The sequence below is a fragment of the Macaca fascicularis genome, chromosome 9 (assembly GCF_037993035.2).
Source record: "Macaca fascicularis isolate 582-1 chromosome 9, T2T-MFA8v1.1".
Classification (NCBI taxonomy): domain Eukaryota; kingdom Metazoa; phylum Chordata; class Mammalia; order Primates; family Cercopithecidae; genus Macaca; species Macaca fascicularis.
Window position 1 is genome coordinate 92,188,488 of NC_088383.1, and position 16,174 is coordinate 92,204,661.

Below are 16,174 nucleotides of genomic sequence, written 5' to 3' on the forward strand. Positions count from 1 at the left end.
GCTAGAAAATGTTGCTAGGCATTACATTTTCTTTATTTATTTGCTTAAGAGAGAGTTTATGAACACAATGAAGAATATTCTTTGGTGTTGCTTTTAAATTGCAGAGTTGAGCATGAATACCAGTGGCTAATATGCTGTCACTCTTATAGCAGGTGATGTAAATAGAAATTCTATGTTCTAATAATATTTAAATGATCAATAATTTATAAAAAAGAATCATTTACACACTTTGTAATTGTTTATCAGGCATTGATATAAATGGTATTATTCAAAATATGTTCTTTTAGGTTTAATGTCATGATTTCTCCTAAAAATAATTTTTTCAATGAATATTTCTAATTAGGATTGGCTATTTAACACTCCCCACCCCCACCACTTTGGATTTCCTCAAGTGCACTTCAAACTCAGTGGTTCAAAATTCACACCATACTTCAACTCTCTGCCCCGATAAAACATATTATTCTCCATTTTCCTTATTTCATTAAATGCCACCATCATCTACCTAGTTTCTCAAGCCAGAGAGATGAAAGTTATTTCTGATGCCTTTCATTCCCTCACTCCCTATGTTAAATGCATGATGACATTCTGTTTATTATCCCAAATACATGTCTCTCAAGGCTTCTCTTTTAATCTTCTGCAAAAATCTGGGATTCCAGCTCCATGTTTTACTGTTTATTTCTTGGTATTTGGTGCCCTGCTGCATTAGCATCTTGTTTGTCTCCTTGCATATACTCTACCTTCCTTCCAACTGTCTCCAAATATTTTTCTGAAGTGACATTTAAAACCTGAAATATAGTAATATACTATATAGTATAATATACTATATACTATAATATACTCCTTTCACAAAAGTACATCAATGGCTATCCATTGTCCCTATTTCAAGTTTTATGATGATTATGATGATTTTTAAAATTATGATTTATCTAGCAAAATGTGAGCATTGTGAGTGTAGCAACCATGTTAATCTTGATAATCAATAGATGAGTCAGACACATAGCGGTATTCAGTAAAAGTTTTTTAAATAAATAAATGAATCTAGTTAAGAAATCACAATTCCTAAAGAGTTCAGTATGAAATTATGAATATCTTAGTGGACTGCTTTATACTCTGTTTATTCTTCTGTTTTAGTTCAACTGATCTCTCTTTCAATATTGAAATTAGACTGTATCATTTCTCCTTTTTATTCCTCAAATCATCTGTGGAAAGGAACAGCTTCTGTATGTTTTTATTTTGAAAAACTTCAATGCAGGCTTATAATATACATTTAAGCTAATGGCAAGTAGAAAGAGCTAAGTCAAATAGTCAACAAACTGTCACAGAAAGCCTACAAATATTAAGAGCAAGATATGGCATAAGGAAAACATGTTGCAGATTTTAGTCAAGGATAACACAAAAACCTATGGGTGAAGAGACCAATGAAATAGGAGTTTATTCCCATATCTGCTTTAAACTTGTGTGACTTCACAGGCCTTCAGTTCTTTCATATGAGCACTGGAATGGATTTTTTAGTAAATCCATCCAATACTACAATTTTATGATTACATGTAGAAATTATTCTTTCTTGGAAAGAATGGTTTTACTATTTATTTTTCTTATTTCTATCCTGTCTCTCACCTGTCTTTTTCTAATATCCTCATAAAACACTGCCTTCGTGTCAGTCTCTAAAATCTTTACATTATGGGACTAATTATATTAAGTCATTTTTCTCCAAATAACCTAAGAATTTTATACTGTAAATCCTCACAACATCCTCAATAGGTTCTTGACAACTATGACTTCATGCAAAACAACTTATATAGGAACAAACTTGATCATAGGCTAATTGATATAAACAAGAGTTAAGTTCCTATGATGTAATTATTGTCATGAAAATATCAAGCTTCTAAATAAAGATTAAAATATTTATAATATTAAATATTGAAGTAAATATGAGTTTTATGAACTTTTAAGAAAAATTAATAAAAACAAGTAAGATAATTATTTGCCTTCTTGTTCCTGTCGCAGGTGGCCAGAGCCTTTCTGGGCAACTCAGGGAACAAGGTGGGAACAACCTTTGTACATGACACTATTCTATCAAGGGCACTCACACACACACACACACACACACACACACACACACACACACACAGACTCTCTCTCTCGCTCTCTCTCATTTTAGGACCATGTAGACAACCAATGAACATGACATACATATTTTTGAGATATGAAAGGAAGGCAGAGTACCCAGAGAAAACCCACACAGACATGGGGATAAGGGGCAAACTCTATACATACAGTGGCTCCCACCAGGAATTTGTTTGTTTTTTCTCATCAATGTTACAATGGAAGGCTGTTGAATGAAACAACATTAAGAACCTGCTCTACACTAGTATGAACACACTAGTAATGAAACTTATGATACTGAAAGTTTAAGTAAGTAACTTGCTCAAGGTCAGAAAGCTAGTAGTACATGGCCCTGGGATCCAAAGGCAAGAATCTTGGCCCCTGAATATGTTGTTTTTACTACTAGGCTATAGTGCCTGTTGAGTTCAGTCACTGAAGTATGTTTTGAAGGAAGTCAGAAGGAGGCATGTATGGTGAATGCCTGTAATCAAAGAACAAGTTCTACAAGTAAATATATATAACTAAAAACATAATCTATGATAGATGTCTATATAAACTATTAGCCATAGAGACGATTCACTCTGTAAACATGACAGAGGGTGTATAAAAGAGATAACACTGAGTAATCTATCTGATATAACTTAGATACAGCCTGGCAAGCAGGGAAAAAAGCAAAGAACCATGAATGGATATGCAGTTTCAAGTTTTGAGGCTGAGTGAATTGTATGGGAAGAAGATAGCTGCCATTAAGCTAAACTGTGAAAGGCTTTATATATTAAGCCAGATATTTAATTTTAATGCCAAAGGCAATGTGGAATGATTAAACTTTTCTAAGTTTTACATTGACATATTGGAAAAATGTTAAGATATTCTTATGGTAGTGTGAAAAAAAGTAATTCTCCATGGACTAAGGGCTTCTGTTCGGCCTGGCTTCATGCCCAACATTGATTGGTGAGAAACAAATAGAGAGTCTACGGAATAAACAATAAAAGCTAGTTGTCTAAAAGTAAAGTAGAACAGAATCTTAAGAGAAAAGCATACGGAGAGACATCCTTTAAATAATGGAGATACACAAAACATATATAAGAAATGCACACCCTATTGTAAAATAGAGTCTCATTTGGCAGTAGCCATTACAAGCATGCCTTCATAAGAACAGAATGCGAGTTTTTATTGTTATTCAGTGGCCGTTGATGTATGATAACAACATCCCATATACAGCCTAAACTTCTCCACTTACAACAAGAATATTTTATTATGTTTGGTCATAAAACAGTGCTGAATGCATAGTAGAAACTCAATACATAGATTTTATAGACTTTGTAGACTGTTTGAGAACTTTTGGATTATATTTTTCCCTGTAGCACATACTTTTGTGTTCCTAATTTTCATTTTGATATTACTTTATTTTATGGGCTTATGACTATGATTTATCATTAAATTTTAAGTATTTTAAAAATGTTGTTTAGCAATTTTAGATGTGGTTATATGATTTTTATGCCTAGAATTTTCCCATGGAAACATATTGCAAATTAGCTTTCATTTACCAGAAGAAAAAAATAAAATTTTACATAAACCAGTTTTATCCAAACATGAGCTGAGAGCAATAGCAGGTGGTCCATACACTGAGGAATATCTGGTAACATTCCAACTGTGAGGCAGAAAATTCTGAAATGCTACAATATAGGAATGTAATGTGAAAGATTAGGAGGGCTGATGTTAGCAGACGAATAAAGTATCCAGAGGTAATAGAAAGGATAGGACATTGTTAAAGTACTTGGCTGTCAAATAGTACATTACATTATGGGTTTTTATCTTCCTAATATTGTTCATTGTTTAGGTGTTACTGTTTGTTATTAAAATAGTGCACACATTTTTGAGGAGGGCTGATGTTGATGGCTCTTTTTTTGTCACTTTGATAGAGTTGAAATTAGTCATCTGCAATAGATAGTTTTGTACCATGTAAAAAATTGTGCTTTGAATTAGCTGCTGAATTCATGATTTATAGAAGTCTTAACAAGGCTGATTTTTACCACACTCTTCTTCCCTTAACTTGAATTGCATCACTAATAAACGAAAGCTAAAAAAGATTGTATTAGTCCGTTCTCACACCACTGTGAAGAAATGCCTGTGACTGGGTAATTTATAAAGATAAGAGGTTTAATAAACTCACAGTTCCATAGGGCTGGGGAGGTCTCAGGAAACTTACAGTCATGTCAGAAGGGGAAGTGAACATGTCCTTCACATGGCAGCAAGAAACAGAAGTTCTGAGTTAAGGGGGAGACTCCCCTAATAAAACCATCATACCTAGGGATAACTCACTATCATAAGAACAGTATGAGGGTAACCAACCCCACGATTAAATAACCTCCCACTGGGTCCCTCCCATGACATGTGAAGATTATGGGAACTGCAATTCAAGAAGAGATTTGGGTGGAGACACAGCCATACCATATCATTCTACCCCTGGTCCCTCCCAAATCTCATGTACTCACATTTCAAAAAACAATCATGACCTTCCCACAGTTCCCCAAAGTTTTAACTCATTCCAGCATGTACTTGAAAGTTCAAGTCAAAGTCTCATCTGAGACAAGGCAAGTTCCTTCTGCCTATAGATGTGTAAAATCAAAAGTAAATTAGTTACATCCTGGATACAATGGTGATACAGTCATTGGTTAAATACACTCATTCCAAACAGGGGTAATTGGCCAACACAAAGGGGCTTCAGGCCCCATTCAAGTCCAAAATCCAATAGGGCAGTCATTAAACTTTAAAGTTGCAAAATGATCTCCTTTGACTCCAGGTCTCACATCTAAGTTATGCCATTCCAAGAGGTGAGCTGCTACAGCCTTGGGCAGTTCTGCCTCTGTGGCTTTGCAGGGTATGGTCCACCTTCAGCTGCTTTCACAGGCTGACGTTCAGTGTCTGTGGCTTTTCCAGGTGCACAGTGCAAGCTGTGGATGAATCTACCACTGTGGGGTCTGGAGGATGGTGGCTCTCTTCGCACTGCTCCACCAGACAGTGCTGTGTAGGGGCACCAACCCCACATTTCCTTTCTGCATTTCCTCAGGAGAGGCCCTCCATGAAGGCTCTGCCCCCATAGCAAACTTGTGCCTGGATATCCAGGCATTTCCATACATCCTCTAAAATCTAGACAGAGGTTCACAAAGCTCTTTTCTTGACTTCTGTGTACCTGCAGACCCAATACCATGTGGAAGCTGCCAAGGCTTAGGGCTCGTACCCACTGATACAACAGCCTGAGCTGTACACTGACCCCTTTTAGCCATGGCTGGAGCTGAAGCAGCTGGGAAATACGGCACCATGTCCTGAGGCTGCATGGGTTGTGGGAAGAGGGGCACAAAACCATTTTTCCCTCCTAGGGCTTCAGGCCTATGATGAGAGGGGCTGTTGTTAAGGTTTCTGACATATCCTCAAGACATTTTCCCTATTGGCTTGAATTTCTCCCCAGAAAATGAGGTTATCTTTTCTCTCACATCATCAGGCTGCAAATTTTCAAATCTTTTATGCTCTGCTTCCTCTTGAATGCTTTGGCACTTAAATTTTTTTTTTCTGCCAGATACCCTGAATCATCTCTCTCAAGTTCAAAGTTCTGCAGGGAAAAATGCTTCCAGTCTCCCTCCATAGCAAGAGTGACCTATACTCCAATTCCCAACAAATTCCTTATCTCCATCAAGACCTCAACCTTGACTTAATTGTCCATATCACCTTAAGCATTTTGGTCAAAACCATTCGACAAATCTCTAGGAAATTCTAAACTTTCCCAAATCTTCCTGTCTTCTTCTAAGTCCCCCAAACTCTTCCAGCCTCTGCCTGTTACCCAGTTCCAATGTTGTTTCCACATTTTTGGGTATCTTTACAGCAGCACCCCACTCTCTGCACTACCAGTTTTCTGTATTAGTCCATTCTCATGCTGCTATAAAGAAATACCTGAGACTTGGTTATTTATAAAGAAAAGAGGTTTAATTAACTCACAGTTCCACAGGGCTGGAGAGGCCTCAGGAAACTTACAATCATACTGGAAGGGGAAGTAAACACATTCTTCGAAACATGGCAGCAGGAAGGAGAAGTGCTAAGCAAAAAGGGAAAAACCCCTTATGAAACCATGATATCTTGTGAGAACTAATTCACTATCACAAGAACAGCAGGAGAGTTATCACCCCCATGATTAAATTACCTCCCACTGGATCCCTCCCACAACACATGGGGATTATGGGAATTACAATTCAAGATGATGTATGGGTGGGGACACAGTCAAACTTTATCAAAGATATAAAACAAAATTTCTCAAAACCTGCCAAAACATCTGAAAACTGATCAAATGTAACCTACATATCCTTGCACGATGTTGCTTGAAAAGGTTAAAAGACAAAATAATATATGTAAATGTATTAGCATTTGCTGTCAATGCACTTAGAAATGTGTGTCTGAGTTTCTTTTTAGAAAGCAAAATGGTTTCATTTCAGCATAAATATGTATTCTTTTTACCCATGTAATTATAGGCAAGGAATAAAACACCATATTGAACCATGTATGTACCTGTATCTCTATGCATGTGTATGCTTAACATATTACTTCAAAGGAATAATCCACAGATATATTTATTAAATATCAGTTGAATACGATTCTGGATATATTACATGTGATGCATTAACTTTACTAAACATTTTAAGATGTTACCATACTATGTTTTCTTCTCAGTTCATGTTTAAGAATTTGAGAATTCCAAATTTTAAATAAAATTTTGGATTTTCTACATGAAGACAAAATATGAAATTGAAATAAATGGCTATGGTTCGATAATCTTGAGTCCAGAGCTAAATGCTGAATATATTAAAGTAGAAATATAAAATTGGATATTGTATATAAAGTATAATAGGATAAATAATTTCAAACAAGAAATGCCCTATAATTATGTTTGAATACTATAGATTTAGTTTTAAACCATTTTTGAAAAGGCTTTAAATTGCCCACAGTAATTCTTTATAATCTATAAGTAAAAAAACAGTATTATTATTTTACAATAATAAAGGGCAGTTATTATTCTGTTTGGCCATTGTGTATTTGCCTTATTAATTGAGAGCCTACAGAAAAAATTTTAGTAATTAAAAATTAAGCTTATATTTACAAAACTATATAAATTTATTTTATGTTTATAAAATTATATAAATCTGTTTTATATTTATAAATATATAAATCTGTTATATGTTTATAAATATATAAATTTGTATATACACATCTCCTTCAGACCTATTCGAAAGAAGAATCCTGTGTATATTTGTTTTCTAGAGCTGCCATAGCAAATTACCTTAAACCTGGCGGCTTAAAAATAACAGGTATGTATTCTTTCATAGTTCTGGAGGTTAGAAGGTGCTTCCACTGAGGGCGGAGCTTCCTCTGAGGGCTCTAGGGAAGGAACTTTCCTTGCCTCTTCCAGTCTTCTGAGTCTTCTGAGGGCTCTCAGATATCCTCCTTCTGGTAGGTTTGTAACTGCTTTCTTCCTATCTCTGCCTCCTTCTTTGCATGACCTTCTTTGTGTGCTTCTGTGTCTCTGTGTCTGAATTTCCCTTTCTTACAAAGACACTAGTGATTGTATTTATGGCCCACCCTACTCCAGTATGACCTCATCTTAACTAACTACGTCTGCAAAATCTTATTTCCAAATGAGCTCACATTCTGAGATTCCAGGTGGACATGAATTTTGACAATGGACAGAACTCTTCAACTGGGGACAGCATCTAAATGTGTACATGCGGAGTAGTCATTATTAAAACATGACTCAAAAAATCTAGTTCTACTCTCCAATCTAGTCTATTTTCTTGAGTTCCAACAAAAGAGTTGGACTCATGAAGAATTCTGGCCCTCTCATATCTTATGTGCATCTATAAACAGGAACTTTTGAAGGGACTCCAGAAAGACCTATCCAAGAAGTGTTTGAAGGATTCCTGTGAATCAGCTCTAGAATGGAAGACAAGAAGGAAAAGGAAAGGATAGGAAACAGAATTTTAAAAAATGGCTTACCAACTTTATTCCTAGGATTCTCTTTATCTTGTGTTCTTAGTAGTATATATCAGTTCTTCAGAAATAGCTGGTGCTTGCTTTGGCAGCACATATACTAAAATTGGAACAATACAAGAAGATTAGCAGGACCCCTGTGCAAAATATAGCTGGATAATTCATTTATTGGGGTAAATATAGGTAAAATTCTATCAACTATCACAGAAGAAACAGAGAAAGCCAGTGTCTAAGTGGTAGAATTTGTTGAATAGAGAAATAAAAAGGCAATTGTGAAATTCTATATATAACCTCAAAACTTTGAGTATTCAAGTGTAACACGGAGAAGCATTTTATAGGATTATATGTGAAAATACTTAGTATTGGCTAAGAGATAAATAAAGGTCAAAAATATATGCCTTAACCACCCCCTCCCAACTATGTTTTGGTTATTTTTTTTTTTTTTTTTTTTTTTTTTTTTTTTTTTTTTTTTTTTGAGACGGAGTCTCGCTCTGTCGCCCAGGCTGGAGTGCAGTGGCCGGATCTCAGCTCACTGCAAGCTCCGCCTCCCGGGTTCACGCCATTCTCCTGCCTCAGCCTCCCGAGTAGCTGGGACTACAGGGGCCCACCACCTCGCCCGGCTAGTTTTTTGTATTTTTTTAGTAGAGACGGGGTTTCACCGTGTTAGCCAGGATGGTCTCCATCTCCCGACCTCGTGATCCGCCCGTCTCGGCCTCCCAAAGTGCTGGGATTACAGGCTTGAGCCACCGCGCCCGGCCTGTTTTGGTTATTTTTAATAAAAGAGTTTTCTGCATGATTTTGTTCACTAATCAGAATATGCATCAAAACTGGGCAGCAAAAACTGAACTGTGGGTGTTGAGGATGCAAATTTTTGTACAAAATATATATTATAATGGAAATTAGCAAAATGAGTTCTACATAATTTAGAGCTCCTGGCATCAAGCAAATTAACAATTACTTGAAGGAAGTAAGGATGACTAGCCTGTAAAGAAAAATTATTAAAGGAATACTTGATAGTTATTCATAAACACCTGAAGTCTGGCATCAGTTAAATGGATTAAACTTGCTCTGTACCTACAAAAAGTTCCATAATCAGTTTTCAACTTGATAAAATGTGATGGGGTATACATATTCTCATTGAAATCCCCTCTAAAGTATAATGGAGATTTTTAAACAAAATTAATGTGAAGATACTATGTAAATAATATATTTGTGTCATAAAACTTTAGAGTTGGAATAACTGTATAATTTCCATTAATTCTTCTTAAATATTAGGTTTTGGTAAAGGTATGTTATAGATTTACATGTGTAAAAACTATCCAAACTTATTTTAAACACCTCTACTATCACCTTCAGTTCTATTTATGGTCAACTTAATAGATTTATGTAGGTCCCAAGCTATTAGAGAAAATGACAAAATAATTTTTAGTTTAACTTTCCAAAATACAGATGCTTATTGTATAAATAAAACTCTTTCCAAATGATTTGACCAGAATTCATAAAGCAGAAACATCTGTTGTTCAGACTCATCCAAACTATACCTTATTCTGTATTCTGTATTTATAAACCACAAAAGATAATGCTCACTAGTTGAAGTCTATAGACTTTCATGCATTATTTATGAAGTCAGTAAAAATTTCAAGTATTTGCATAATAATTGATGTTAGCAATAAGAATATGACTTTATAAATAGTTTCCAAGTGCCAATAAATGCCAGTAGTGGAGATAAACAGAAAAAGGTGATTTTATCACACCTGATTTAATGCTGTTTTTCTTTTATATTTCAACAGTCAGTGGAATCTTGGCAATAACAAAGAGAGAAACAAATTTTACATTGTTAAAAATAACATTTAGATTATATTTTGTATGTGAGAATGTGCAGATATTGAGTATAAGAATTCTACATTTTTGAGTTAGATGAGTTTAGATATGTTTTGAATAATTTAACTTTGAGAGAATTCTGTACATTCACTAAAGGAAACATTCACATTAAATTGTGCATCTTTATCAGTTAATAAATCTAACTGATAACTTTGGAATACACCTTTTGGCAAAGCTATATTATTATGTTTTAATTGTACTGAATAGGTGTGAGAAGCATTTTGTTTACAGAGCATTTGTAAAATAAAAAGTGATTAACTGTGGATAATCTGTGTTTGTTTTCATTTGAATGTGGAGATGACAGAAGTAAATATCATAGATGCCATGAGATTTTTGTTTTAATTGAAGCTAGTAAATTCCCTTTGTTTATGGGTAACCCTATATAACTGAGTAAAGTTATTCTCTGTAAATGTCATTCATATCTTTATATATTGGTCATGATTATTTATATTTGTCTTTAGTAACTTTGGTAAAAGAGGCAGTTTTAATTTAAGGAAGCCATAGACCAGGCGGCTTTAGAAATTTTATTATCCTATTAAATCTAAGAAGCCATAGGAATGATATGTGGGGCAAAATAAAAAGTTTAGTTAAATGACAAACCTTATTTGGAATATAAATAAGTTAAAAAAGTAAACAAAAAAAGGAAGAAACTATAAATAAATTACCAAAAAAAAAAAAATACACTCTTATTTTATGAAACCATGTCCTGATTCCATTTCATTAGTTGGTCCAATCTTCAACGTCTTTTGCAACTCACATTACTTGACAGGAAGCCCAAGAAAATATTTTCAGTAGAAAAAGGAATAGTCATCTGCCACTTCAAACTTGCTTCTAAAAGGGGAAATGGTTTTCCCTAGAGGTTTGCTTCTCTTTTCTTTATTTGAGCTAACACCACATCTCACTATTTTCAAAACCTATTCAAACCTTGGGAGGATCTAGGCTTTTCAAGAACTCTCTATACTGATGATACAGTGCATAGTTTTCCTTAAGTCAACAGCAAGAGGCGAAATAAGTAATTCACTTTTGTAGCTTCTATGTATGTTTGTCTCTCAGTATCCATAGGGGATGGATTCCAGGACCTGCTGCCCCACCTCCCATCCCCCAACAGATACCAAAATGCAGATGCTCAAATCCTTGGCCGGGCGCGGTGGCTCAAGCCTGTAATCCCTGCACTTTGGGAGGCCGAGACGGGAGGATCACGAGGTCAGGAGATCGAGACCATCCTGGCTAACATGGTGAAACCCCGTCTCCACTAAAAATTACAAAAAACTAGCCGGGCGCCGTGGCGGGCGCCTGTAGTCCCAGCTACTCGGGAGGCTGAGGCAGGAAAATGGTGTAAACCTGGGAGGCGGAGCTTGCAGTGAGCTGAGATCCCGCCACTGCACTCCAGCCTGGGCAACAGAGCGAGACTCCGTCCCAAAAAAAAAAAAAAGGCCTAGTATTTGCATATAACCTACTTATATTCTCTCATGTATTTTAAATCCTTTTTAGATTCCTTGTAATACTTAATACAATGTAAATGCTGTACAAATTGTTGTTATGCTGTATTGCTTAGGGATAAACAGCAATAAAAATGTTTGTACATTTTTCTTGTTATTGGAATCTTTCTCAAAACCCACAGCTCAGTTTTTGCTACCCAGTTTTGAGGCATATTCTGATTAGTGAATAAAGTCAGGTAGAACACTCTCCTTTCATGCAGCCCATCCATTTTTCCTTATGAATATTTCCTATCCAAAGTTGTTAATTGAACTTGTGGATAGAGAAAGTTATATTTATCAGGAGCAAGCAAGAAAACTGTGTGTGGCAACGATGTTTCTCTAGAATTTTATCTCAGTGTGTGTGTGTGTGTGTGTTTTACTTTATTTGGTGAACACTAGGAAACTCTACACCATTCCTGCCCCTAGTAATTTATGGATATCAAGACTGAAAGGAAATGAAACAAATTTATTACTTACATGGTATTATTACCTACTAAAGGGCAAAATAATCCACAACAAAAAGCCTTCAGGTTCAGTGAGAAGTGAAACCTAAGGAAGAGGCAGTGGAGTTCTGGTATTTAATGGGGTTAAGGGTTGGATCCAAGTGAGTCCCTTACCCTCAGCTCCAATAGGTGAGGATTTAAATGGTTTGAACTTCCCTGCCATAGCCAAGGGAGAGGGACTCTGAGTTTTCTTACTGCTTGCCTACATGTGCGGAAAAAGAAAAAAAGGGGAAGATGGCCGAATAGGAGCAGCTCCAGTCTCCAACTCCCAGCGCGAGTGACACAGAAGACCGGTGATTTCTGCATTTTCAACTGAGGTACTGGGTTCATCTCACTAGGGAGTGCCAGGCGATCGGTGCTGGTCAGCTGCTGCAGTCTGACCAGCGAGAGCTGAAGCAGGGCGAGGCATCGCCTCACCTGGGAAGCTCAAGGGGGAAGGGAATCCCTTTTCCTAGCCAGGGGAACTGAGACACACAACACCTGGAAAATCGGGTAACTCCCACCCCAATACTGAGCTTTAAGCAAACAGGCACACCAGGAGATCATATCCCACAACTGGCCGGGAGGGTCCCACACCCACGGAGCCTCCCTCATTGCTAGCACAGCAGTCTGTGATCTACCAGCAAGGCAGCAGCGAGGCTGGGGAGGGGCGCCTGCCATTGCTGAGGCTTAAGTAGGTAAACAAAGCTGCTGGGAAGCTCGAACTGGGTGGAGCTCACAGCAGCTCAAGGAAACCTGCCTGTCTCTGTAGACTCCACCTCTGGGGACAGGGCACAGTAAACAATAACAAAAACAGCCGAAACCTCTGCAGACGCAAACGACTCTGTCTGACAGCTTTGAAGAGAGCAGTGGATCTCCCAACACGGAGGTTGAGATCTGAGAAGGGACAGACTGCCTGCTCAAGTGGGTCCCTGACCCCTGAGTAGCCTAACTGGGAGACATCCCCCACTAGGGGCAGTCTGACACCCTACACCTCACAGGGTGGAGTACACCCCTGAGAGAAAGCTTCCAAAGCAAGAATCAGACAGGTACACTCGCTGTTCAGCAATACTCTATCTTCTGCAGCCTCTGCTGCTGATACCCAGGCAAACAGGGTCTGGAGTGGACCTCAAGCAATCTCCAACAGACCTACAGCTGAGGGTCCTGACTGTTAGAAGGAAAACTATCAAACAGGAAGGACACCTACACCAAAACCCCATCAGTACATCACCATCATCAAAGACCAGAGGCAGATAAAACCACAAAGATGGGGAAAAAGCAGGGCAGAAAAGCTGGAAATTCAAAAAATAAGAGCGCATCTCCCCCGGCAAAGGAGCGCAGCTCATCGCCAGCAACGGATCAAAGCTGGACGGAGAATGACTTTGACGAGATGAGAGAAGAAGGCTTCAGTCCATCAAACTTCTCAGAGCTAAAGGAGGAATTACGTACCCAGCGCAAAGAAACTAAAAATCTTGAAAAAAAAGTGGAACAATTAATGGCTAGAGTAATTAATGCAGAGAAGGTCATAAACGAAATGAAAGAGATGAAAACCATGACACGAGAAATACGTGACAAATGCACAAGCTTCAGTAACCGACTCGATCAACTGGAAGAAAGAGTATCAGCGATTGAGGATCAAATGAATGAAATGAAGCGAGAAGAGAAACCAAAAGAAAAAAGAAGAAAAAGAAATGAACAAAGCCTGCAAGAAGTATGGGATTATGTAAAAAGACCAAATCTACGTCTGATTGGGGTGCCTGAAAGTGAGGGGGAAAATGGAACCAAGTTGGAAAACACTCTTCAGGATATCATCCAGGAGAACTTCCCCAACCTAGTAGGGCAGGCCAAGATTCAAATCCAGGAAATACAGAGAATGCCACAAAGATACTCCTCGAGAAGAGCAACTCCAAGACACATAATTGCCAGATTCACCAAAGTTGAAATGAAGGAAAAAATCTTAAGAGCAGCCAGAGAGAAAGGTCGGGTTACCCACAAAGGGAAGCCCATCAGACTAAGAGCAGATCTCTCGGCAGAAACTCTCCAAGCCAGAAGAGAGTGGGGGCCAATATTCAACATTCTTAAAGAAAAGAATTTTAAACCCAGAATTTCATATCCAGCCAAACTAAGTTTCATAAGTAAAGGAGAAATAAAATCCTTTACAGATAAGCAAATGCTTAGAGATTTTGTCACCACTAGGCCTGCCTTACAAGAGACCCTGAAGGAAGCACTCAACGTGGAAAGGAACAACTGGTACCAGCCATTGCAAACACATGCCAAAATGTAAAGACCATCGAGGCTAGGAAGAAACTGCATCAACTAACGAGCAAAATAACCAGTTAATATCATAATGGCAGGATCAAGTTCACACATAACAATATTAACCTTAAATGTAAATGGAATAAATGCTCCAATTAAAAGACACAGACTGGCAAACTGGATAAAGAGTCAAGACCCATCAGTCTGCTGTATTCAGGAGACCCATCTCACACGCAGAGACATACATAGGCTCAAAATAAAGGGATGGAGGAAGATTTACCAAGCAAATGGAGAACAAAAAAAAAGCGGGGGTTGCAATACTAGTCTCTGATAAAACAGACTTTAAACCATCAAAGATCAAAAGAGACAAAGAAGGCCATTACATAATGGTAAAGGGATCAATTCAACAGGAAGAGCTAACTATCCTAAATATATATGCACCCAATACAGGAGCACCCAGATTCATCAAGCAAGTCCTTAGAGACTTAAAAAGAGACTTAGACTCCCATACAATAATAATGGGAGACTTCAACACTCCACTGTCAACATTAGACAGATCAACGAGACAGAAAGTTAACAAGGATATCCAGGAATTGAACTCATCTCTGCAGCAAGCACCTAATAGACATCTATAGAATTCTCCACCCCAAATCAACAGAATATACATTCTTCTCAGCACCACATCGTACTTACTCCAAAACTGACCACGTAATTGGAAGTAAAGCACTCCTCAACAAATGTACAAGAACAGAAATTATAACAAACTGTCTCTCAGACCACAGTGCAATCAAACTAGAACTCAGGACTAAGAAACTCAATCAAAACCGCTCAACTACATGGAAACTGAACAACCTGCTCCTGAATGACTACTGGGTACATAACGAAATGAAGGCAGAAATAAAGATGTTCTTTGAAACCAATGAAAACAAAGATACAACATACCAGAATCTCTGGGACACATTTAAAGCAGTGTGTAGAGGGAAATTTATAGCACTAAATGCCCACAAGAGAAAGCAGGAAAGATCTAAAATTGACACTGTAACATCACAATTAAAAGAACTAGAGAAGCAAGAACAAACACATTCGAAAGCTAGCAGAAGGCAAGAAATAACTAAGATCAGAGCAGAACTGAAGGAGATAGAGACACAAAAAACCCTCCAAAAAATCAACGAATCCAGGAGTTGGTTTTTTGAAAAGATCAACAAAATTGACAGACCACTAGCAAGACTAATAAAGAAGAAAAGAGAGAAGAATCAAATCGATGCAATTAAAAATGATAAAGGGGATATCACCACCAACCCCACAGAAATACAAACTACCATCAGAGAATACTATAAACACCTCTACGCAAATAAACTGGAAAATCTAGAAGAAATGGATAATTTCCTGGACACTTACACTCTTCCAAGACTAAACCAGGAAGAAGTTGAATCCCTGAATAGACCAATAGCAGGCTCTGAAATTGAGGCAACAATTAATAGCCTACCAACCAAAAAAAGTCCAGGACCAGATGGATTCAGAGCTGAATTCTACCAGAGGTACAAGGAGGAGTTGGTACCATTCCTTCTGAAACTATTCCAATCAATAGAAAAAGAGGGAATCCTCCCTAACTCATTTTATGAGGCCAACATCATCCTGATACCAAAGCCTGGCAGAGACACAACAAAAAAAGAGAATTTTAGACCAATATCCCTGATGAACATCGATGCAAAAATCCTCAGTAAAATACTGGCAAACCAGATTCAGCAACACATCAAAAAGCTTATCCACCATGATCAAGTGGGCTTCATCCCTGGGATGCAAGGCTGGTTCAACATTCGCAAATCAATAAACATAATCCAGCATATAAACAGAACCAAAGACAAGAACCACATGATTATCTCAATAGATGCAGAAAAGGCTTTTGACAAAATTCAACAGCCCTTCATGCTAAAAACG

At 37.4% G+C, this 16,174-nt stretch overlaps 1 protein-coding gene and 1 pseudogene across 8 annotated transcripts in view; both read left to right on the plus strand.

Moving 5' to 3' along the window:
- Positions 1-16,174, plus strand: part of PCDH15 (protocadherin related 15) — a 1,788,406-nt gene that overhangs the window by 1,153,900 nt on the left and 618,332 nt on the right. The window lies entirely within an intron of this gene.
- On the plus strand, positions 8,216-8,308 carry LOC123566972 (U6 spliceosomal RNA; annotated as a pseudogene).